Here is a 25,566-nt window from a genome sequence, read left to right on the forward strand (position 1 = left end):
TATTACAAATGTTTCTCTCCTTGCATGTCCAGAGCTGCCCTAACCTGCCCAGGCATGTCATGATGACGTCACAGGATGTCCGGACCTGGTGGTCATAGCTGCGATGCTTTGCAACCTGCCTCTGTGCTCCGTTGCCCAGCGATGGTCAGCGGCTGTTCCAGACCGCTTTCTTCAAGATGGCGTCGTTGATCTTCAACTAAACTTCTTCTTTCCACTCTATTTCTATCTAGTTTTTTTATTTTTTATGACCACGGTTATCCGGAAACGCACAACTGGTCTGGACACGAGTTTGATGCTCCCCGATTAGTGTGGTGAGTCCCTGGAGGGTGCTGATTTCTGTGGGGGGTCCCAATTAGCTGTAATTGAGTAATTACTCGTGTTTTGGCCAAGATGTGCGTTTCCAGATACACGTGGTCAGTACTTACTACTCTGATGTAATCATGCAATAACTTAATTTGCACAATTGGACAGTGGCAGTTCTCAGAGCAGCCTTGCCAAAGGAGAAGCAGAGGTCGCACTTGCCTCTCATGTGATATTGCTGTCAAAGTTGAGTGATCTGTGTCAGAGTGAAGTGATAAATGCAACTGCATCACAATAGAAATTCTTTCTGAACAAGAAGACTAAATTAAAAGCCTCAGCTGACGTATTATAGCATGGCATCAGCTGTGGGGAGTTCTTAGGCGTTGGTGGTGGTGATTGTTTGGCATGTAATGGTGCAGTGATAATGGAAGTGAGATTGTTTAATATGCCAGTATGAAGTCAAGGGAGGAGCCTATAAAGAATGAGCACAGAAAAATACATAAGTCCCTGACCAGCTATACGTAAAAGTGTTTCTTCAATAATATATGACTCTGAACAAGCAAGCGCAATGCAAAATAGCAGCACGGACTTGCTTGTAGCTGATGTTGCAGCTGTTGTTGTGTGTGTTTGCCTCTGCCCATTGCATGTTTGCTCCACCCTTGAAACACCATTATTGAGACAAATAAGACCTTATATACGAGATATTTGATCCATTTTACCAACAAAGAGAATAGTGTTTGTATTTTGTGTATGTGGTCTCAATAAAGAACAAACTCTGAATGGCTCGGATCTATTCTAATGACACTAAAGTGCGGCCTTTTATTTTTGCAGTTATGACATCTGTGTCATGACATGTCAAGTGCTCTCAATATATGACTATGGGACAAGTGTATGCATTCCCATTATATTAAGTTCCAGCAAGTCACAGTCACATTGTAATGACAAGTCTTTGTTAGCTGAACAGAATCAATGAATTCAGTGCTTGATTTGTACAAGAATGTGATATATGTAGAGATATGCAGATAAAGAAGGTCACAATTAACCATAGCACCGCACTGATAGAACAACGGGGGGTTACGATACTGGCAACTTCCACACAACTCACTGGCAGGGACACCATGGGTAACATAACGAAAACAGCGCTAACACACACACACACACACACAGGACACGGATGTAAACAGGACTGCACAGTGCGTGTTCCGTCGTGCGCCCGAACAAACGCAGCCAGCGAAGCGATGCTTTAACGCATTGCAGATTTCTGACACGTTGCAAAGTACCACGTCAATTTCTTGAAACCATAACACTATAAAAGTTATGCGTGTGGGAGACCGATGCAGGATATGGCTACACTTGCATCAATGTTCTTTCTGTTTACTTACAGGCAGCCTGCCGTGATGATGCACCTGCACACACGTTGCACACATCCCACCAGACTTCAAAGCGCAAAAACACGCTGCTGGCGTGCCCCAGCGATCGAAAGGATATCTCGATCGTTGCAATTCACCACACAGGCCGCAGAACAAACGAGAAACAAGCGATGGTCCATGGAGGTGCAATTGTTATACGCAACATGGAGATACGCAACCACAATCGACGACCGAACACTGACAAAAGCACAACGATAGCCTCGACGAGAATATGTACTGCTGCCTCTTCAATAACATGGAAAACGCGCTCTTTGTACATTGTTTTAGCGATCATATTAACAAACACATAGGCAGGCTAACCACCTGTAGCAGTGCCAGCGCCGCCTGAACTTTTCTTTATCAACCTCATAACAAAAAAGAACAAAAAAAAAGAAAATAGAACAAAAATAAACGGGAGCCTTCCTCTTCGCGGTCCTTCTGTCGTCTGCTACTTTCTCCCTCCCCTCAATCATCTCGTGACAATGTGAATAATGCGTACGCGTCGTGGTCAACCGGCTTCAGAGCCGGAGAGACCACGTGATCGATTTAAACCCGACGTCATTAAACAACGGTTTGAGTGGCTTTGTGAATACGGGCATTGAAGTATACGTCAAATGGAGAGAGCAAAGACTGGGCTTGTTGGTACACACATCAAATTACTGGAACATGGGACATGTAAAAACTGGGACATGGCAGGTGAGTCTCATTTCAGTAGACTTTGATCCAGTACGGCCCCGTGACGTCCAGGGCTCTCGTCTCTGTGCATATCGTTTTTAGTAACTTGTACTGTAATAACTCGGTGACACTCGCCATAATCAGTGCTCCTCTCGGCCCATGAGAAAGTGCTTTCTTTCTGCGTTACTTTCATATCCTCTGTCGGCCTTTCTGCGTGCGCCTTTGTTCGCCCCTGGTGAGAAGAGCAGCAACGAGGAAAACCGTCTTTCAGCGAATGAGAGCGCGTACAGAAGGAACAGGTTTTCTTTGTGGACCTATAGTGCGGCGAGTTGAATCGGCGAGTTGATGACTGCAGCTGTTCAAAGGGCACGTCTGTGGATAATTGTCAACTTGCGATACAACTTCGGTATGAGTGAATTTTCAGCTCAGGTGGTGTTGGAAAGGTCAGTGGTTGGAAAGGTGGTTGGTGTCAGTGGAAGAAGGGGTGATACCCGCATCTGCTATCTTTTGTGGCATCTGCCATATGCGGTGACAAGCATATCTCTGTCTTGTGATACAGATATCAGACGTCAGTCTTTCTTTTTCCTTTTTGATAGGTATTTTCGTGGACGGCGTGTTCTAGAGTGCGGGTATTCTAAGAGAATCTGGAAGAAATTTCTCACTTTTAAGGCTGTACCGTCACTGCCCAATCAAATTCACAAAACCACTCTTATTTCCTGTTTGCACTGACGCAGGATCTATATCGCACTCAATCGCGATAAGGTTGCCACCTATGAGTCTACGGACGAAAATAAAGATGCAGTGTCCACTGCGTCTGTGAAGACGAAGTGAAAGAACCTTCTGACAATTGGTCGTTGTAGGAATAAACAACAGCTGGCTAGACGAAGTGACCTGAAGCGATTACACGTCGGTCCTGTCCGAAAATCATGGGTATGTCGTGTCTCATACTCGTATTTCACGTAAAGCGATGTATCGTTCCAGTATTACAGTACCAATATTCCATTTGGTATAGGAGATGGCTAATCCTCTAGCACTGTTTCCTTTTTTTTACAGCGGAAAGCGAAATTTCGGTATGTAAATGCGGTAAGTAACATTTCATCCTAAGCCACATGCTAATGGGTACAGCCAAAAATTAGATGGGGTGCAGTTCCATAGACGGGCTTACGTATTTTAAACATTAACGTGTCCAAGAGTGCAAGAACGCATTGAACTAAGCGAAGGCTATATAGTGAATCGAAAACTATATAATTCTGTGAAATATACATAGCATTGTGACTTATGGATTTTTTTCTCGAAATAACAAAGGCTAATGTCAGAAAATGGCCACATGTAGGTAACTTATGAATTATTGTCGGGAAGAAACCGAAATGAGGAATAGTTACGACAATTTTTGTAATGATTAAAACGAAAATGAGATATCCGCAGGCTATGTGAACGCGTGCTAAAACCACGCTCTTTGATGCCGACATGGGAGCTCAAACAAATGCCGGCACCTCCCTTTCTTTTTTTCTGATAAACATACCCCCCCCCCTCCCGCTCCGGCGCCGCTTAGATCGTGGCCACCACCAGGGCGAAAATAGTCACACAACCTAGACGAACCTTACCCAGACGCACTTTACCGAACCTATCCTGATCGAAGCAGGCTAAAACCACCACCTCGCCAGTGCCCCTTGGAGCATTTTTCTTGCTATAGTACAGCCATTCTGCAGTCTAGAACATTTTTTATGTGAGGTTGGATAACATCATCTGAAGCACTTCTACAGCAGGAGAGATACGGCATCGCTGAGCCTAACGGATTGGGAGGTTGCCGTCTCGTTAAAGGTACACATTAGGTTAGACCAGCTCACGTTAGTGAGGTTCGTACAAGTTAGATAAGCCCACCTCAATGTGGGTCCCAGGCTGGTGAAAAATTGGCCACCTCGGATTCCCAATGTTGACAATCGCAAGCCGGTCCAAACAGGGCCTAATGTTGGCATGCAAATATGCAGTAATCCAGTAAGTTGATGCCAATGCTCAGCATTGATGTAAGTTGAGATTGATGCTGAGTTGGTCCAGTATGCCAATGTAGATCGCATTTTGTCCGTGCAGTAGTCGAATAATATATAGCCTCGCACTGGTCCTGTATGGGGTAAATGGGAAGTCAATGTAGGCCAAATCAAGGTACAATATTGGTCTGCCCAAATCAGAGTACCGGTTTGCCAGCGCAGTTATCACATTCCCTGGATTTTTACTTTTTTGTATTGTTCCCGGCGTTATGGCAGGGCTATGAACAGAATTACGACGTTCTCACTCGGAAGATTTCGTGCTGAAAAAAAAAAGTATATATATGTGTGTATGTTTGTAAGTGCTCAAACGTAGCCCGCACCGCATTAGAACAGACACAGAACACAAAAACAAGTCCGTGGGGTATGGTGATGTAGGGGGATGGTGCGGCCAGCCTGCTGTGGAGTGGCAGCTCGGCGCACCAACATAGAGAGAAGAGGGGTGGGTGATCGAGAGAGGGGAGAGGTGATGATAATAATAAGAATAATTTATTTTTGATTGGGTGCTCATAAACAACCCAAAGGTCTGGGAAATGGTGCACCAAACATGAATGAATTCAAAAATACAAAGATGAACGTAAATACACATAAATACAAAGAAGCAACACATCAAATACAGTACACAAAACAGCAAATGTTAAAGCCAGGCGTGGGAAAAACGAAACAATTGAAGCGAAGACTAAATAAACTATACATGAAAATTTCACTTGATGGCATTAGTAACATTAGAAAAATCAGTGAATATGTTAACACCATGATTCTCGAACAGTTTGTTCCAGCACGTTAGTAGACGACTGATCGGACTTAGTTTGTATATGCGGTCTACATGAAAGACGGGATAAGATCTAAGGGAACGAGAAGGTAATGTGGCACAGGAGAGGGAGGGGCACGTAATCCCTCTTGCACTAGGATTTAAGTAGTCCATAGGAACTACGCACCACAGAAAACACGAGAGAATCCATCAGTAGCCTTCATTGCGATGCTCCCTGTACCACGGTAACCGCTAGGATTGATGGCGAAGTTACCTCATGCTTGAAAAAAATGAAAATAATAAGTAAAACGAGTCAAATGCGAGGGAGGTTAGTTACGAGGGAGCGAAGCGCATCCGTAACGGTGTAGGCATTCTCAAGCTTGCAAAATGCAAATCGTCGAAAATTGTTGGCGCGTATACTTCTGGTATTCATTCGCATACACGCTATTCCGTTTTTTATTCACTCCGTTCCGTTTTTATCACTCACCGACGTACCCAGAAATGTTTTTGTATCATTGTAGGAACTGCACTGGCAATATGACGTCTGAATGAGGGAATGTAGGGCAAGGAGGGGGGGGGGGGGTCAAGATGAGGCAGAAATTTGCAGTTGAAAATAGAATTATTTTCATATTTTTGTAAAAAAAATCATTCAATTTTTTCAATTCAAATCAATTCAAATTTCAAAGCATTCACAGGGGTCTAGAGCTTCTAATCTGTAGATCAGAATGGACGCAGCCGGTTCTAAAACAAACACAGAACAAGAAATTAAGGTTGTCTCATCTTGCCCAGTACTGGGCCGTTCACAATAATACGTAGCAGTTGTGTTTTCGAAGATGGGAAGTCCCGAAGTTCTGAAAATGTAGCACACCTGAGTGGAATTAAAATTACACTTACATTTCACAGTTATTCTTAAAATGCGGTAGCTTAACACTTAAAAGATACTTAGTAGTAGAGTAGTTCAGGATAGGTCAGGTGGTAGTAGTAATAGTACAACTAGTCGTTTAGTCATTGGTAGTAACTAAACGGGGTTATACACAATGCAGAATATTGACTCAGCTTTAACTGTCACCCGGTGAAGAAGTCAGGGCATAAGTCGTTACTTCCAATGTTGTATATATTTTAAATGGGTTTGCAAATATGTTGCAGTTATGTCTTCCGTGGCAACGGAGGGGGAGCCTTCTATTTCTAGTGGACCACAAGGTAAGTTCTGGGCATAGTCGGGGGTTGACAAATGGGAGTACGAGTACGTAGAGTTACAACTGTGTAACGTTAAGATCATAAAATGAGATTTCTTTCAAATTGAAAGCCGAGATCTTTCGTCGCGATTCGAGACGCCGAGGACGTGCAATGATGGCATTCGGTTTCGGCTTATCGCATACGATAATGAAAACGTTTATCAGTTTCAGCCGGACACCATATGTCGCATTCATGTGAAACAGGGGAGTGTTTGTAAGCGTATACAGTAAGGGGGAACTGTAGACGATTCTTTCACGTTTTTGATTGGCAGGAGAGATGATCCTGAACAAACAACTAAAGTTTTTTCATTCAACAAGGAGACTGTTTTCTCAGGAAGGGACACTAACACACTTGACTGTGTCACTGCTGTGACGCACGATGTCACCGCCAAGCGCTGGTACGCCCATGTCTTGGCGTGATGCTCCTTTCTGCAAGCGCTGTGGAAAATCAACATCAGGAGGCCCCCAGGGGTACGCGATTGAAATTCTGTTTATGCGTGATGTCTTTATATGTCGCGTAGTCGAGGAGCGTGGCGTGGCGCAACAGGCCACTTAAAACCCTAAAGACTGAACTTCACCGCATAGCACGCTTTGCACTCACCATTGACACGAATGATAGGGTAGCCGCTTTTGACCCCATCATTCGCCGCAATGGTGGGCGAAGAGCGTGGTATGTGGTGAAGTTAGCGGCACACTACGTTACCTTTCTTGTTCTTCTGTTTATACTAGGTCGTCAAGCAGCGTAACTGAACGGCGTCATTTTGCCATGAGCACGTGCATCACCATAGCGATGTCCGTACATTGCGAACCGGGCAAAGGATTGTGCCATATGCCCGCAATGTCACAGACGTTCAGACAGGCTGTTCAATTTGTCGTATCATTTTTAGGTGGATTTTTAGGCACAAAAAGCAGTTTTGGCACCTGTATGTCGACACAGATATGTCTCCAGATACTTTGCCACGACACAAATATATGCAGCAACAAATATACCGTCTACTTTATTATGGTTATTAGTCAACACTGCCAAGAATGTGGTAACACAGTCTTGTACCGCCTACACTCTACAAAGTGACCTTCACACACAGCACATTGTAGGTCAACGAGAGCCCAAAATGATGTCCTGTCCTTCCCCATTGGCTGAAAACATTTTTCTATGACTTTGCATAAGGGGAAGTTAGTACAAGAAATGCGCACGTTCCTTTTTGAGCGAAGAAGTATTCAGAGCGTTCTCATACTGTGGTGGGCCTGCAGTGCATTATGTGGTGCACCACACACTGTAAAAAAATAGAGCTCTATGTTAAACACACGTTTAAACCTGTTCTGTTAGACATACGTTCAAGAGCACGTATATGTATTTAAACGTTTTCCCAGGATACGTTTAAACGTTTTCGTTTACATAAACGTACAGCGGCACGTATGCGTACTTACATAAACGTTTTCCTAAGAGACGTTTAATCGTTTTCTTTACTCCTCTAAACACTACAGCTTACTTTCCTTGAAATAGAGTGCAGGGTATCGTTAAAGTGGCATGTTACTTTGTCCCGCTCATTTGTGACCGTCTTATGTTTAATAAAGAACAGTTGCAGAGCAGGGCGCATTTTATTCCGTTTCTTGGTGGTTAATAGAGCGTTGCCACGACCCCGTTCGCAGCCTACACCGAACTCCGCTCCGCGTGCACTCATGGCATTGGGATCGCTGACACTCCAAAAACGGAGCTTTATCGCATCGACATCGTCCGGCAGAATCACAATTCTGGGTGTTATCCTTTTCTCCATCCCAATTTGTTCGTAACGGGAGGTGTGCGGCTCTTCGCGTCAGCGCATCATGCCACAAAAGTCGTGCTCATCCCTTTTTTTCCCACTCTGGCGCAAGAATGATATCATTCCGCACAGTGATTGGTTCTTAACGCGTAATTGGCAAATGTTCTGGTTTGAGAGTGGTTTTAGAGTTTTTTAGTGGGAACCAGTAGGAAAGAGCAGGTTACATGCTTCAGGCTAAAGTACTCGCTCAAGATGACAATCTTCCGCGTTGGTCTTTTGACCAAAATACTACTCGCGTAAAGAAGATAAATACAGAATTTTTAGTATAAACTACCCAAAGATTCAAACGTCATCACCGCCTTTACGAGCTCGACATGTTTAAAACTATAGTGAAACACGTCGGTTCATAATGAAATGTACGACGAAAATGAACCCAAGTAGGGGTGTTGCATAAAAGCCAAATATGAACTGAAGTAATAAGCTACTGATAAGACAGTGAGAAACTGGCGTAGTTGGTAATTACTGATGGGAACCATGGACGCGCCAGGCATAACGGGGACAACTTCTGTCTCTCTCCCCGTAATGCATGGCGCGTCCATGTTTCCCATTAACAAAGAAGAGAGTTGCTTAGATAGCTATCCGGTTTAGAAAGGCGTGGCGTTTCGTATTAACAAGACGTTTTAAACGGCCTTGACATAACGTTCAACCGCTTCATTTTAAGAAAACGCTTAAACGTTTCACTATACGTTCCAGACCATATAGGTTAATCTAAACGGCGTATAAAACGTTTAAGGCGGAATCACTTCTTCAGTGAGCTTATGGGGAATTTTTGTTCGCATACGCCGCGGGACACCCTTGCGAGATGCATATCAGAGTGTTCGTTATGTCCCTCTCCATTTAGTGATGCCTTTTTTAATGCATAAAGTTGATCCAGTGATTTTTAACGAATTAAAGTCATATTTTTAATACATGGCACTCTACGGGAACCGTGGAAAGGTTGCTTCTCTGAATGCTTACGGCCTTGTAATCCGCTAGAAAATTGTGTTATTTGGTGAAGTTGTGTCTAAGGAACCTAAAGAATTCAAGAAACTGCTTCAGTGTAACGTGGTTCGTGAGTGGTGTGCGAAATTCTACAACGTGTATTGCCGTCTGCTAGCATGCTCTGGTCTGTCGCCACCACCGTTCACTTCGATTGGAGTGGGCGGTCCTCAGCTGACATTTTTTTCCGCGTTCTTTCTCTTATTTCTCCGTCGTGGCGAACGGGGTTGTGCAGTATCGTGCCAGGCCAGGATACTTGGTTATGTTTTCTGGGTCGGCTCCAAATTGAACTCCTCGCAGCTGCGCTCGCCGTTCTCAGGCACCGTTGCATCTCATGACTACTCGAAACAAAAACTGGAAAAACGTGTTAGATCCCGAGCCCTAGTTTGAACTGAAGAAGGCTGACGGGTCGACCAAGTTTCCAAAGCGTTGCGTGCGTCCCTCACACCAACGCAGTTCTCGATAGGGGATTGAGTGAGAACCGCCAGTTTCTCCATAAGAGGCCTCGTATCACAATTCAGAACGTTATGGGTTCATTTCATTTCATTTATTTTTGTTTGTGTCAAGCACAAAACAAGCTGGTACGCCAAAAAGCAGCAGAAGCCGCTTGACTAGGGCGTATACACCCTACATTTGGTGCAAGCAACAGGTGAATCAAACGAGAGAAAATAACACAGGCAAATATTTGAAAGCCATGATATAACATGCGCAGTAGAGGTAACCGATACAATGCTATCGATGAAATTCACTTAGAAAAAAAGAAAAGGGATAATATTACACACATGCAGAGCGACAAAAATGCAAGGTTGCAAATTCAGTTGACTTGAAAACATATTTCTCAGATTTCTTGAGGACATTTGTGAAATATCAATACTAGAATTCAAGAAGCTATTTAGAACAATGGTAAGTCTGTAAGTTAAGGATTGTTTGGCGTAATTTGTTCTTATTGACGGTACCTGCCACATGTGCTTGGTGTGTCTGCCGAGTGGTAGTTCTGTCAAGGTTGCACAGCGACAACCATGCGCTATTGTTTAAGCGAAGGGACCTTAGGTACGACCTAACGAGAGTGTAATTAGAGAGGATGTCAATTTTCATAATCCTTAGCTTCTCAAATAGGGGCTCAGCGTGTGTATAAACGGAGACACCTTCTATAATCCTAACGGCTCTCTTTTGTAATATGAGTATCTTTTTTTAAGTTAACCAAACCAGTGGAACACCACACGAGGTTACAGTAACAGAGAACGGACTGAATAAGGGACTGATATACCAAAAGTTTCACCTGTACACGGAAAAGAAGTCGATTCCTAGACAAGATACCGCAAACTTTTGAAATTTTGCTACAAACTAAGTAGGATAGGTCAGCAGAGAAAACAACACCCAAGACTTTTACGGAATCCACATGTATTTGCTGATTTCCCAGTAATACATCTACCGTGCAGTGCATGGGTTTGTTTTTTGCTTTATATAATACCGCTTTTGATTTGTCAGTATTTATTAGAAGACGGTTGTTTACTGGCCACTCATTTATAGCACTGAGAGCAACATTTGCACTATCCACTACCATAGCTAAATTCGTCCCTGAAAAATATATCGTTGTATCATCGGCGTAGATGTAGAAATCTCCGACCCCAGTGGCATTTACGATATCATTAATATATATATTGAATAGCAGCGGTCCTAGGATGCTGCCCTGTGGGACACCTGAGGCTACTTTACGGGCGGTAGAAGAATGGTTGCCCATCGAAACATACTGAGTGGGATTTGACAAGTATGACGATAACAAAGAAAGAACGACACCGCGAATTCCATAGTATTGTAGTTTTAGCAACAGTAAAGAATGATCAATAAAGTCAAAAGCTTTGGAAAAATCTAAATAAGCCCCTAGTGTATACAACCCTTCTTCAAAGTTATGAGTTAATAGCTCTCTTTGCGCAAGCAAGGCAAGTTCCGTAGAGCAGAACTTCCTGAAAACAAATTGATTATCATTGATAACAGAATGCTTCGTGAAAAACTTTTCGAGGCGACTATGCAACAATGCTTCGAGGCCTTTTGAAAAAACTGGTAAAATGGATATCGGCCTATACTTCTTGGATTGGTTTTGTCTCCTCCCTTACTCAGGACACCGATTTTTTCCCATTGCATCTCGGTGGGACAAATTCCGGTTATGAACGCAATGTTGTATATGTGCACCAGGACGGGTGCAGCAATACCAATAACAGCTTTAACAGGTGCAATCTGTATGTTATTGCAGTCACGCCATTTGCTTTGTTCCATATTCGCATAAACAGAGCACACTTCACTTTCCGATACGGGGAGGAGTAGTAAACATTCTGGGATGGAGTCTTTAAAGGAGCATGGAAATCATTTGGAACATATATTTTTTCACCGCTTGATATGAACATACTACCTTCATAAACTGTTACGGAAAATATTTCCTTCGAAAAGCGCGAATTTCCTGAGAAAATTAGTTTGGAAGAATGCGCTCCGCGGCGACAGTCTCCCCCATGCCGAGTCTGGCGTGTGGTGACGTCAGGCGTCTGAGCACTTCATTGGCTGCCGGAAGCGTCCGCTCCCCGCCAGAATCGTCTGCTAGCTCAGGAATCATGGCAACTTACCGACTGAGATGCTGTTGCTATTTATTTGCGTTTGACATTCACTTGCGTTCTTACATGATTTGTCTCGTACGTTTTGCATAAAACAAGACTGCGGGCAGTGTAAAAGGTGTGGCCAGGCCTCTGTGTTGCAGTGACGGCCCGGGTTGAGGTGGATCGTACGCGGTTGTGATTTCTGTTTCGATTGTGCTGAGGTGTCGTTCATTAGTGAACAGTATTGTGCCTGTGTGTGCAGCATATATACATGTGATACGACTAAATACATTCCTGTCAGTTGGAGATTTATTCCATGTGCCAGTGTTGTATGCTGCGTATGACTATTCAAAAAATAAAATGATTATTTGACCATGTATTTTGGGGTTTCCCACAGATCGCTAGCAGATGAATTTTACTAACTTTATTTTGGTATTCATGTTGTAGTGTTTGTGGAGACGTTGCGCTCCTGGTATCAGTAAGATATAGTAAGCGCAATGTTACACAGCTATGCGTTCATTGGTCCGCTCTTTCGCCTCAGAGATGCCAGTGTCCATGCGGTTCCGAGCCCATAGTGTTGACCACAACACGGAGAAGTCATGATGGTCGGCAACATCTTCAAGTGAAAACACTGGTCGCTGCGCCGCGTCTTCATGACTAAACAACATGCATTTGTAAACAAGAAGCAGCACTATATTTCAATCCGAATGTTCGTTCACACTTAGCAGCATCACTTACCAGCCTCCGGTACATTCGCGTGGCGAAATCGAAGCTCGAGGAACTTAGCCTCCAACTCCATAAAACGTTTCGTCAAGAAGAGCAAACATGTCGCCTAAAGAGTGTTCAATTCATCACACTGTCCTTCTCACGGCGTCCGATGAGCAACAACGCTTCCTTCCCGGTCGGCTTGCCAGCGCGCGCGGGAGAAATCGCAAAAAATAAAGAAAACGACGGCGCGGTCATATGACGTCAGCGGCTGACAGCCGAGTGAGCGGGCATTTCTGCCGCGAGATTCAAAGCTCCCTCGCGCTCCAGGATTGCGCGCTACGCTCAAACTTTTTGTGCGAATATGTATCACAGGGCTCAGAATCATAATTTCTACTTCTCCCGTCATATTTTATTCCGATCATTTCCATGCTGCTTTAACATAACTGCAAGCGTTATGAAGCTGTTCAGCGGTCAATTTCGCTCTGGATGTGAGATTTATAAAGTAGCTGTTAAATTCATCACATAGTGCATCACCAGAAAGGACCACGTTCCCGTTAACGATTACGTCACAATTATCGTGGTGCGGCTTCATAATGCGGTTTATGACCTTCCACACTGCTGCCGAATTACCTGCGGAATTGTGGAATATATTGTGATAGTATGATTCTCGTGAAGCGTGATGTGCGATTTCTGCACCGTTTGAATAGAGCAAATGCATCTGGATTACGATTATTCAAAAATTGCTTGAACAACCTATTCTTTTCTCTAACTAGCGCAAGAACTTCCGATATCATCCATGGTTTACGGCAGCGGCGAGGTGGTCTCGCAGATGTAGTCGGAAAATGTCTGTCATACACGCCTTTAAAAGCCTCAAGGAAAGTGCTACGCTTTGGTAGTACACGAACTCTCCAAGACGGGCGACCAGTTAACTTCTGCAATGCTTAAAGGTACTGTAAAGCAGCAGAGGTCCAATTTAATTTAGCGTGGCTATTCGATAGTCCGAGCCATCAGTATGAAAACTGCGCAAATTTCATTCCAATAGGTGGTGCAGTTAATTAGAAAATTAAAATTAAAGTTTACGGGCAACACTGTAATAGTATTCGGAAGGGATCCGTACTCTCTGCCGAGTACGGCGGCAACCACATTGCATGCGTATAACACTGGGCTCGACCAAACAATCCACCACAGAATCCGCCCCTGCAATCCACACAACGAGCCACATCTGCGGATAAACAAACTTCATGTTGTGTCTGTCCCTTCGTGTTCCCTCTCGGGGTTTTACAAATACTGAACAGTTGAAATGTGGAAGTCGTTAAAAAGGCCAGACAGTATCGGTATTTGTTTGTGCACTGTGAGCGTCATCCTCAGAACCATTGCTTTCCGTTATGTCAATCATTCTGTGATTGCTCTCCACTTGGTTCAGGTGGCGCTTCCGTCCGAACAGCGCTGCGTTTCTTTTTCCAGTTTATTTCGCAAAAAACACACTAAACAGGTGTTTCTGCACTCCTACGGAAATATGATACGAAATAATATAGCCACCAAAAGAACAAAATCGTGACAAAATAATGCTGCATACATAATACATATTGAACAGTGTTGCCCGCTGCAAAGGGGGCTGTTCGACACCATGCGTCGCGCCGCAGTACCACGCCGGATTGTTCATGACAAATTAAAAATATTTAGGGAGCGTTGTCGGTCGTATGGTTCCGCATATGGGATTTACAGGCAACAGAGTCTAAAGACACGTCGCCAACATATCTTGCTTCTTTACTGCTTCACAGTACCTTTAATCTAAAGTTTTGGATTGAGGTATCGCTGATGTGTTGAACAGAATACGCGAAATTTTTTTCTGACGGCGCTGGCAGTGTGTGATGAACATAAATGTTGGTAGGTGATCACTAATGCCATAAGCTATTGCACTAGAACTAACATTAGGTTCGTTATTTGTGATAAAAAGGTCCAAAAGTGTAGCGGTATTTGCTGTTAGCCGTGTAGGGTCAGAGATAACATTTGAAAAGCCATATGATGTCATCAACATCAACAGTCTCTCAGATGGCCTACTTTTATCCAAAACATTGATATTTAAACCACCACCAAGATATAGAACAAAGTTATGTGAGCACGTAAAACTCAGTAGGATTTCTTGCACTTCAAGAAACAATTCAACGCTACCACTGGGTGGTCGATAGAGGACGCTGAAAATGTCATTTCAGTCAGTATCACATAATCACTGGTTGACAGTGTAAAATCATCGAGTATATCACAAGCCATCGGTTTTCTAAATTGCATTGATACACCGCCACTGCGTTTGCTTTCGCGGTTTAGAAAAAAATGGCTGGAATTAGGTAGGATAAACATATCAGTATCATCTTGGTACCACGTTTCCGATAACATTACAACATCAAAGGAAAATTTGACAACCTCGAAGAACAGCATTAAGTCCTCGCTTTTATTACATGCAGAACAAGCGTTCAAATGGAGGACGGAAGCACAATTGTTTGGCTTATCAAAAGTGTCTAGAGATACAATCATTACGAACAAGTGCTTCCATTTCCTTGAATATTGATTACAATGTTACCCAGTTACGTCTATCACGTCATCAGCGTGGTAGACAGCTATCACTGGGCTACCCTCGCGTTTCCTGATAAACACTTTGCCATTTCATACCCACACATAAGCAAGTTTGGACTCCTTCTTTTTAGCTGTGACAAGACCAAGCACTTTTTTGAGAGTTGGACAAAGTTGCTCGTTCACAAAGATAGGTGCCCTCGATGCTAGGCCAACATCTGATGTGTTAATGCGCTTGTCGCGTGCTTTTCCAATGACTGCATCACGATTACTGCGGTGCCGGAACCAGGGGTCGAAACCGGAACTGAACCGTAACCGAAAACCGCAAGAAAACGTTATTTTTTTACCGAACCGAACCCGAACCGAACCGTAAACTTTTTTTTTCTCCCCTTGAACGAACCGGAACTGAACCGCAAAAGTATGATGCTGTAACCGTTCGCAAGACGGTAAAAAACGCCTATACCTTCCCGCTTGACTGCCGCGCACCAGCTCGGAATCTTGCCGAATTCACAGAGCGGACAAATTGATGAACCAAAAAGTGGTTAGTCCATGTATACCTCCTACAGCCTCACCTCCAAAAGGTTCACGACATCCCTGTGCATTTCTGTGACTCGAGGTGTAAAAAAGAAAGAAAGAAGAAAAGATGTGCTGCACAACAGGCTACACTTTGCATTGTTGCCTCGGCGGCTTCCTTTCATTCAGCGTCGCATTGTGAAGGCGACGTAAATTTTAATAGTTCGCAGTGACATCCACAAGCAACGCAGACCTCTACCGACGAAGGGAAAGACGTTGGCGTATGGTCCAGAGCATCGGGTAAGGAAACACAGAAGCGGGCTCTCGCCCTCTTTTCAACGGGGAGCATAGTGCTGGCCTGCGCATGGGACTCTGGGATACTCCTATCTACCATGTGACCGCTTTCTTTCTCTTTTTTTCCTTAGAAATTGGCGATAGCCTTTTGCAATGGGGTTATGTTGTACGCCATTTCCCAGCACTTTTCGGTTCAGTAAAGGATGACTGCTCTAAACGCATGGTTCTTTGTACCTATCAAGTGTAGAGGTGAGGGAGTAAGAGGAAGGAACGAGGAGCAAGCCATCGCCAAACCTGATATTACCTCTCACATGTGGTACGCTGACTAGCATAGCACACGTAAACCGGTTCGAACCGATTAATATCGGTTCAAACCGTTATTTTGGTTGCGCTGAACCCGAACCCGAACCGAACCGATAACCTTGAACCGGAACTTGAACCGAACCCCCCAAAATAACGGTTCCGAGCCCTGGCCGGAACTGTACGATGATGTTCTTGGCAGCCGAATTTGGTACCGAGACAGAGTGACAAACGTCGATATCACCTGAGCTAATGGACACACCCAGGGCTACTCCAATTTTGTGAAGCACTGAAGGTATGTCATGCATTGTGTCCACAGGGATACCCTTTATTTCTACATTGCGGTTTCGAGAATACTGCTCACACTCTGTGAGTCTGGTTTTGATTATGCTTAGCTCATTTTTCACACGCTCGTTTTCCTTGCGTAATTCGGCGTTCTCGGACACAAGTTGTTTCTGCTTGATGTGAGATCTTTAAATTTCTGAGTCATTTCGTCAAAACTGTAGCTCATAGTAACTGTAGTAGTAACTGTATAGTAACTGTACATGTAACTGTAGCTTGTTCAACATACCGTTTCATACGGTAAGAAGTTCGAAGAAGTTCTGTGTACTGGGAGCGTGTCACTGCTGAAGAATAGTTGGCGAAGAAACGACAACGTGCTGATACGGCCCAGATGGAGCCAAGAAGTGGTGGGCATGTTGCTCTGCAGAACCAAGGTCTCTCCGCTAAAGAAAATGTTAACTAATACTAAGTTGCTCATTGACCATGGAATTAAGTGAAGCAACTTCGCCGATGTTGAAAGTGGTCAGACACTACCGACGGAAGGCAAAGTTAGGCTTGCCGCTGCCTTAGAGAAAATGACGCCGTACAAGAAGAAAAATGCCAATTCGTAATAATCTGGTTACCTGTTCATTAGGAGCTCATACGTGTCTCGTCAAAGTGTGTGGCAGCTGTGCCATCTCAATGTGCTAATATTTCTTCCCTTGCATAATTCGAACAGCTAGTCAGATTCAGGGAAAGGTAACAGAAACGGTAACAGAAACGGAAACAGTATTATACCGGAAATATAGCAGGTAACGGTAACAAAAACAAACAAATATCGCACAGTTAGAATACCGGGAACGGAAACGACAATAATTTACAGTGATAATTCGGGTACCGCAGGACCCGAACTATTGCAATTCTTCACCATATCGTGTAGATAAATTTATGAAATTAAACTCAATGAAGCAAACTAAAATTAACTGAAGAACTAAAACTAAAATGTACTATCAAACAGGAATATATAAGTAAGTAGTAGAGATGGGACGAATCCAGATTTTTCCGAATCCAATGAAGGTTCTGTGAATCCACGAATCTTACGAATCTCGAATCTTTCGAATCCTTTCTTTAAAAAAAAGTTCAAAAAGCCGGGAAAAAAATCTATTGAAAAGTGTTTCGAACCAGAATATGATACTGTTGTTTAATGAATAATTGTTCACTTTCAGGAGAAAATATACCGATATAGTTCTTCTTAAACTTAATTTATTTAATATGTTGTTCATCGACTACTAGAAATACATAAATTCTCGAGTCCGAATTCTTTTCATAAAAACTAAGCAACAATCAAAAGCAAAACCATGTTACTTTTAAACTTGATTGTAACAGTTCCTGCCTGAACCCTTTCAGTCCAGAGCAATGTAAACAAACAAACAAACAAGAAAACACCCGTCGCCAATGAGGCTTTCGGCGGACTCTGGAAACACCAATTTGAAAAAAAAAAGAAAGAAAGAAAGAAAGGAACAAACAAAGGTGGTTGGTGGATTCGAAAGATTCGATTTGCCGTTTTGGGCACTCGGATTCGGATTCCTGAATCTCGAATTCCTGCCCAGGATTCGAGGATTCGCGGATTCACCACCGGCTGTGTCGTCTGAGGTTTTCCCCTGGGTTTTCCGAAGACTTTCCAGACGAATGTCGGCACAGTTCCCCTTGAAGTCGGCCCAGGACGTATACTAATCCCCCTGTCCCTCACTCCTTCCTGCTGTCCTCTCTCCATCTGTCCAAGTCTGTACGCCGCTCATAGCCACAGTTGCTTCGCGGCGCTAACACGCAATAAAAAAAGTAGTACACAATAAACAGAAGAAGCGGAGTTCTTATACGCTTATGGTGACCTGGAAGTTGCAAGCGTGAGTAACATTCCTGGAAACTATGTTCATATTAGCTGTTCAGAGGGGAAATCACGTACCTATATGTGTATGTTGAATAAATGTTGTCTCTTGTATGCATGTATCCCTGGAGTCCTCAAAATAGACTTCAGAACGTAGAGGGATTAAGTGCTCTCGCGGTCTCAATGCTCTTTTCTTTTAAGAAAAAATGAAGGAATAGAAAGAAGGAAAACAAAAAGGCTGGAGAATGGGGCGGTACCGAAAACCGAAACGGAAACGTAACGGAAACGAAAGCAACAATGGTGGTAACCGAAACTGAAACAAACAAATAAGGGCCAGGAACGGAGAGGTGGCAGAGGCAGAGAGTTTTCATTTTCCCGGGGGGGGGGGGGGGGGAGGCAAGGGCGCACCGCGAAGTAAGTACTCTGGCTGGAGGGGGGGGGGATATGTTAAGAAAAAAAAAAGAAAGGAAACATAAGCCAGATGGATGTCGGCTTGTTATTTCAAAAAAGTGAAAGGGGGAAGACAAAAAAGGCAAAGAAAAGAAGAAAGCAAAAGAGAACAAAGAAAGATAGAAAAGGAAAAGAAAAATGAAGAACACAAAACTAAAGCTGAAGAATCACACACTCTGGCTTGGTCCTATGATGTATGCAGAACTGGCATAGACATAAGATAGGATAGTTTCATTTTAAATCGAACAACGAGTGAAAGTCGTATTTTTTAATTCGGCCAGAAAAAAATATATGACAGCTCAAACGAAGCAAATCGCACCACGTGCAACGCTCGTGCGTGGAGTAGTTTCCGCGTGGGAGAGGAGGAAAGTCTGAGGCTGCTTGAGCGCGCTTTCTTCTGGACCGACTTTGACGGGATCTAGCACCGCTGATTTTATGCTTAGGAACTGGAGGTTTTTTGTGATTATAGGCTGCACCACAGACACTGTCGACAGCCACCCACAGAACTCTGAGAGCCACAGATCTTCTGTTAAAAAATACCAAACTTGGCGTAAACGTTCAAAAAGGGCAAACTTTGTTACCAATTTGCTTCATGACAGAACATCGAGCTTAGTGTCATTCGAGAGGACGTTGAAAAAACTTTCGCGCTGTATAGAGTTCATTTTTTTCAGCTCAATCGTTTCTGTGTTATTAGCTTGAGAATCGCACATGATAGGTGAAAATTGCAATGTTGCATCTCAATTTTCTCAAAAATGCCATCTTCGATTTCTTTGATTATTTTTGAAAAGGGGGCCTCATGTCCCTACTTTAGACGCCAAGTATTTTTACCTGAGAGACGCGCAGCGATTTTTTTGTGAGGCAGGGTCCACGATGCTGCGGCCTTTCGCGCCCCATCCACGAGCACGCGACCTTCAACCTCTTCTTTGCTACAGGTCTCCCGCTGACGGAGAAATCAATGACCACACTGCGTGAGCTTGTTGTAGTTAACGATGAAAGATGAAAGTCACTGAAAAGGTTAGCCAGCTGTAGGACTCGAACCCACAGTGTCCCCAGAGCATCACTTTACGTTTACCCTGTGGTCTCCCAGTTCCGTCAGGCTCATTCAAACCGTGGGAGAGTACATGAGTTGCCTGTACGCCCTTGACGAGGAGCCCCAGTCCGACGAACATACTGACAAAGCAGTGAGAAGAAGCGCAGTGCTTCGTAAAGATCTTTATCCACTGGTAACATTGTCGCTTTTGTTTGAGGTTGCCGCCAGTCCCCCAGGCAGTGTGAATGTCACATCCTTTTCATTGGTAAAAGAACGTTGTGGAAGTTTCGAAAAACGTTAAATGTGCCCATTGCGAGACCCCTTCAGGTGATGGATGCCACCATTGAATTAGCATCATGTGATAGCTTTAGACATGACCTTTCACATGATATGAACTGACTGGGTTCAAGCGCATGGATGCCAAAAGGATTACGGAAGACCAGGCCGAGGGTTTAAGGTACCCACGGCTACCGGAAACGAGGAATTTTAGTTGTGCGTTGTTCTGTCCGAAATTTTCATTCCCACGGTGGCACTAACACATCTCGTGGAGGACGAACGTGTTATACTTGAGAGCAGCAACATACTGTCATCAGAGCGGTCTTACGGGCTTTGTAGTACTCGTCGTGGTTCCGAAATAACCCTACGGGGCATAAAACTAATTAAAGTAGCATGCACAGTTTCGGAACTATCAATTATTGCGTACAAGCTAAGAGACGGCTGCAACCACGCGGCCACTTTCTGACCCCTGTGGCCGTAGTTCTGCCTTCCTAATATTAACTTGCACGACAGCCTCATAGCGTGCGTATGTGCATTGCCTCAAGCACATGTGCGGGAGACTAGTGAATATGCGCACGTGCGTACGCACACGTCGTGCGTGCGACTCCCATGAAAGTGCGTAATAGCAAGTTCAAGGCGCCCACGAAAGTATTGCCCTGCGTCTCCAAAGGAAAAAATAAACATACGTACCATAAGTGCAAAATAAGTACACAATGCAACATTTGGGCAATAAATTACAAGGCAAAGCCTACGAAGCAAAACGCGCTCGTAAACATACGAGGAGCGCCCTTATGTGGAAAAATCGGTCCACGGAAAGGTAGCCCTGCGTCTCAATCAAAAAGAGAAAAGGTACCTTACCAGCAGCGCAAAGTACAGGCATAATTCTGCACCTGTGGAATAAATCGTGAAAAATATTGTGGCGTTTTAGAAATAATTAAGATCGAACATGCAAACTTTTCTCGTATCACTCGTGGTTTTGCGATGCTAGGCGGACAAAAAATGCGCTTGAACCCAGTCACACTATATCATGTGAAAGGTCAAGTAAAGCTATCGGATGATGCTAATCTAATGGTGGCAGCCATCATCTGCAGGGGTCTCGCAATATGCACATTTTACGTTTTTCGAAACTTCCACAACGTTCTTTTACCAATGAAAAGGATGTGACGTTCACACTGCCTGGGGGATTGGCGGCAACCTGAAACAAAAGCTACAATGTTACCAGTGGATAAAGATCTTTACGAAGCGCTTCGTTTCTTCTCACTGCTTTGTCGGTATGTTCGTCGGACTGGGGCTCCTCGTAAAGGGCTTACAGGCAACTCATGTACTCTCCCAGGGTTTGAATGAGCCTGACGGAACTGGGAGACCATTGGGTAAACGTAAAGTGATGCTCTGGGGACACTACAAGAAGCTCACGCAGTGTGGTCATAGATTTCTCTGTCAGCGGGAGACCTGTAGCAAAGAAGAGGTTGAAGGTCGCGTGCTCGTGGATGGGGCGCGCCTCGTGGACCCTGCCTCACAAAAAAAAAAAAAAAAAAAAATCGCTGCGCGTCTCTCAGGTAAAAATAAAATATTGAGTCACTTGGCGTCTAAAGTAGGGACATGACGCCACCTTTTCAAAAATAAAGAAATCGAAGATGGCATTTTTGAGAAAATTGAGATGCAACATTGGCAATTTTCGCCTGCCATGTGCAATTCTCAAGCTAACAATACAGAAACCACTGGGCTGAGAAAAATGAACTCTATACAGCATGAAAGTTCTTTCAACGTTCTATCGAATGGCACTAAGCTCGACGTCCTCAGACGTTCTGTCATGAAGCAAATTGGTAACAGTTTGGCCTTTTTGAACGTTTACGCCAAGTTTGGCATTTTTTAACAGAAAATCTGTGGCCATCAGAGTTCTGTGGGTGGCTGTCGACGGTGTCTATGGTGCTGCCTATAATCACAAAGAACCTCCAGTTCCTAGGCAAAAAATCAGCGGTGCTAGATCCCGTCAAAGTCGGTCCAGAAGAAAGCGCGCTCAAGCAGCCTCAGATTTTCCTCCTCTCCCACGCGGAAACTACTCCACGCACAAGCGTCGCACGTGGCGCGATTTGAATCGTTTGAGCTGTCATCTAACATATATTTTTTTCTGGGCGAATTAAAAAAAAACGACTTTCACACGCTGTTCGATTTAAAATGAAACTACCCAGGAAGGAAGAACAGAAAAAAAAGAAAAGAAGAAACAGAGAGAACATAAACAGTGAGCATGTGCACTACTGAAGGCATTACGCCTTTGAAATCTGAGTGCAAAAGGAACAAAATGCATTGAATCCTCGGTGTTTGACTCGAAATGCGCGCAGTATAATGAATATGGTCAATGAAATGGAGCAGCGGGAGTTGAACCTGCTCCGGATATATGTTCCGAAGGTCCTACCGTTACACCTCACTGGCCAGCTGCTCGTACCTTTTCGACTGCCTCGTTTCATTGATCTGATTGCTTTGGGCGAAATTCAGGCTATGTGTTGTGTCATCCTCTGTGTTTCTTCACCTCACCTTCTACTGTGATAATGAATATGGTGGGCGGATACATATTTTACAAATTTGAAGATGCATTTTGGGGGTTGGTGCCTCTTCGCTCTTTTGACCCGGGCGCGCCGAGCCCCAAAGGTTGGTGTCAGTCTCTTAGCGGGACTTCCCGGGGGAAGCGACGCCCCCCCCCCCCCAGTTCATGTTCCGGGGGGGGGGGGCAAGGGCCCCCGCCCCCCGCCCGCAGTCGGCGTTTGGGCTTAAGTTACTCTGAACGAACTCAGAACTGCGTTGAAAATCGAGTTAATGACACCCTTCAAGAGGTGGTTACAGTGGATCATGCTTCCTTTTATAGACACATCTGAGCTTAAAATACCACATCGGCTTCGCAATATTCTTACTTTAAGGGCTAGCGGACACTCGTGTCTGCTCCGAAATGTACTTTTTCTGCTCTCAAGCATGATTTTGATTGCTCCCAAGGGTGCTCCAAAACGACTTTGGCCAGTCACATCCCTGCAAAATTCACAAGATGTGCTGCCGTGCGTACTATACTGCTTAAATGTACACTCTGAAAACACTGGCGTAAAAACACAAACACCTCAGGCATGGTTGCTCTAAGCTAGCGAGCAACAGCAAAGGTATGAGAATAAAAAGTCGAGCACAAGTGATGCAATGCACTTGAAATGTCTCAGTGCCAGTTGCAGGTAACACTGTTCTGTCAACAAAAACTGATGAACTTTGGACGGGCGTCTGGTTGGAAGTGGGGACGCCTTCAGCTTGGAACCTAGAAAGTTCAAGTTGGGACGTGGAGTGCAAACGTTTCGGTGGTGCCAGAAAGCCTGCGAAATCATTTAACAAATTAGGTAAATTCTAAACCAGTATTGAAAATAAAACATGAAAATACACCCACTGGGGCACAATCTGTAAAGGATGAAACAGTAACTGACACATATAGCTATTTTTCTTCGTGATAGCATTTTTTACCGCGTGACGGACTTTTCTAACATTACACGACTTAGCTCCATCTCCTGCCTTGTCCTGCCTCTTCAATCTCCAGCTGTAGATATGGTTGGCACAGCATCTCGAGATACATTCAGCTTTATGTGAAACAACAAGTTCCGCATTGCTTCGGTAGCATTCATGGGCGAAATGAACGAAGCAAATCGATGCTTTCGAAGGTGGCGTCCAGTCGGAGTTGTAACCGATTGTTGCAGTGAACAGCTTTTTCTTCCGTCTTTCGGGAACTTGTGGTTTGAAACACCGGAACTGCATGCTTGCAGACGGGAGCAAAGCACTCACGCAGTCTCGACACAGACCACAGAAGAGGATACACTCCAGGAAGTATGTACAGGCTTAATAAATACTTTGCAGTCGAAGGAAGCAAAGCTCACGTTCCTGGGTTCAGTGAAGTCATAGAAATATATTGGCTCCATATAGCGAACTGTTGTATTACTACCCCAATCCGTGCAGCAGACTGCTCGGCGGAAGAAACCAAGCCAAATGTCATGCCAAGCCGGAGCACCCCAGACCACGAATGTGTCGTCTACACAGGGTTTGCGGGTCACAAGACTAAGAATTTACTTGTTTGAAAAAACGCGAGGAGTTTGGGATAATATTTAGCGCACATAATCAGTGTTCCCTTATGAACACATCGTGTGAGTACCATTCCATTATGTAACATACCTGAAAAAATCCACACTACGTTTAAAAATTTTTGAAACACGTACGTGTATTAAAATATCCATCCCTGAATTTTGACATGCAAATGGGCCAAAACCGAAACCGTGGCAACCACGTTTGGGCTGGTGGTCTTCACGGTACGGGATCTGTATCTACTTCTGTATGTCAACTGCGCTCGCAACTATATTGTCTTGGCTCGGAAACCGTAAGTTTCTGGAACGTAGACAGAGGAAAAAGGAATCACAAAACACGAATATACTTCAAGTGCTCTTCTCATTGGGGAAGCGAGAGATTTATTGACTAAGTTGCACTAGTGTCAGCGCGATGAGCGGTTGAGCTGGAATTGGAATTTGAATTGGAAATGAATATTTAAAAAAAATAATACTAAAAAGAAAAAGAATGAAAAACCGTTATCTGAGCTGATCAAGGTCGGTTCACTCTGGAAATTGTTGCACCGACGACTAGCGTACGTAGCGTACTAGTACGTTCGAACAACACCTAAAATTACTCCTCTGTTGAATTGTCCTTCTCAGGTCGCATGGCCGTGCCCATGAAATCAGCAATCAGCTGTTCTCGTTTTGTGGAGTGTGCACCAAACTGTTTGTAGTTCAAGCTACAGGTACTTAATACGAGCGGGAGAGCTTCGGCAGCCTTCCTGTGGATTCGTGGGTGCATCAACAAAGATGGGCATAGCTTTCGGGATGGCTGTGTGTGTGACAGCTGGTGTCTTTCTCCGTCTGTTACGTCGCGAGACAACTGAGATCACCGTCTGTGCGAGCTCAGGAAGCTTGAAATCTGCCCTGATACATATACAGTAATATATACCTTAAATATACCCTGATACATATACGGTCAATAAATTGGGACTTGCTCCACTGCAATCTTTCTCGGAGTTCACAATAGACACTGTTTGTGGATTTATGCCTTACATTTAATCTATCACAGGTCGTTCCACATCCTACCCGAATAACTCATGCCACACAGTCAACCCTGGACTTGGTTTTAACCTCCCATCCTGAGCACATCACTTCTTTGACCACAAGGCCATTTTCTTCAATATCTCTTCAAGTCGTCCAAATGTTCGTAAATTCAACGATAAAACCTTATACGACTACGCTCGAGCTAACTTCCAAGCCATCAACGAGGGTCTTGAAGTTATGTATGAAAATTCCTTTCATGGCACCTCGCCTCACTCCATTGAGGATAACTTGTCCCTCTTTCGTGACAACATGAACTACCTTACCGAGCACCACGTTCCAAAGACAAGAGTGAGATCTTATGATCGCAATCCTTGGTTCACG

The sequence above is a fragment of the Ornithodoros turicata genome, chromosome 3 (genome assembly GCF_037126465.1).
Source record: "Ornithodoros turicata isolate Travis chromosome 3, ASM3712646v1, whole genome shotgun sequence".
NCBI classification, from domain to species: domain Eukaryota; kingdom Metazoa; phylum Arthropoda; class Arachnida; order Ixodida; family Argasidae; genus Ornithodoros; species Ornithodoros turicata.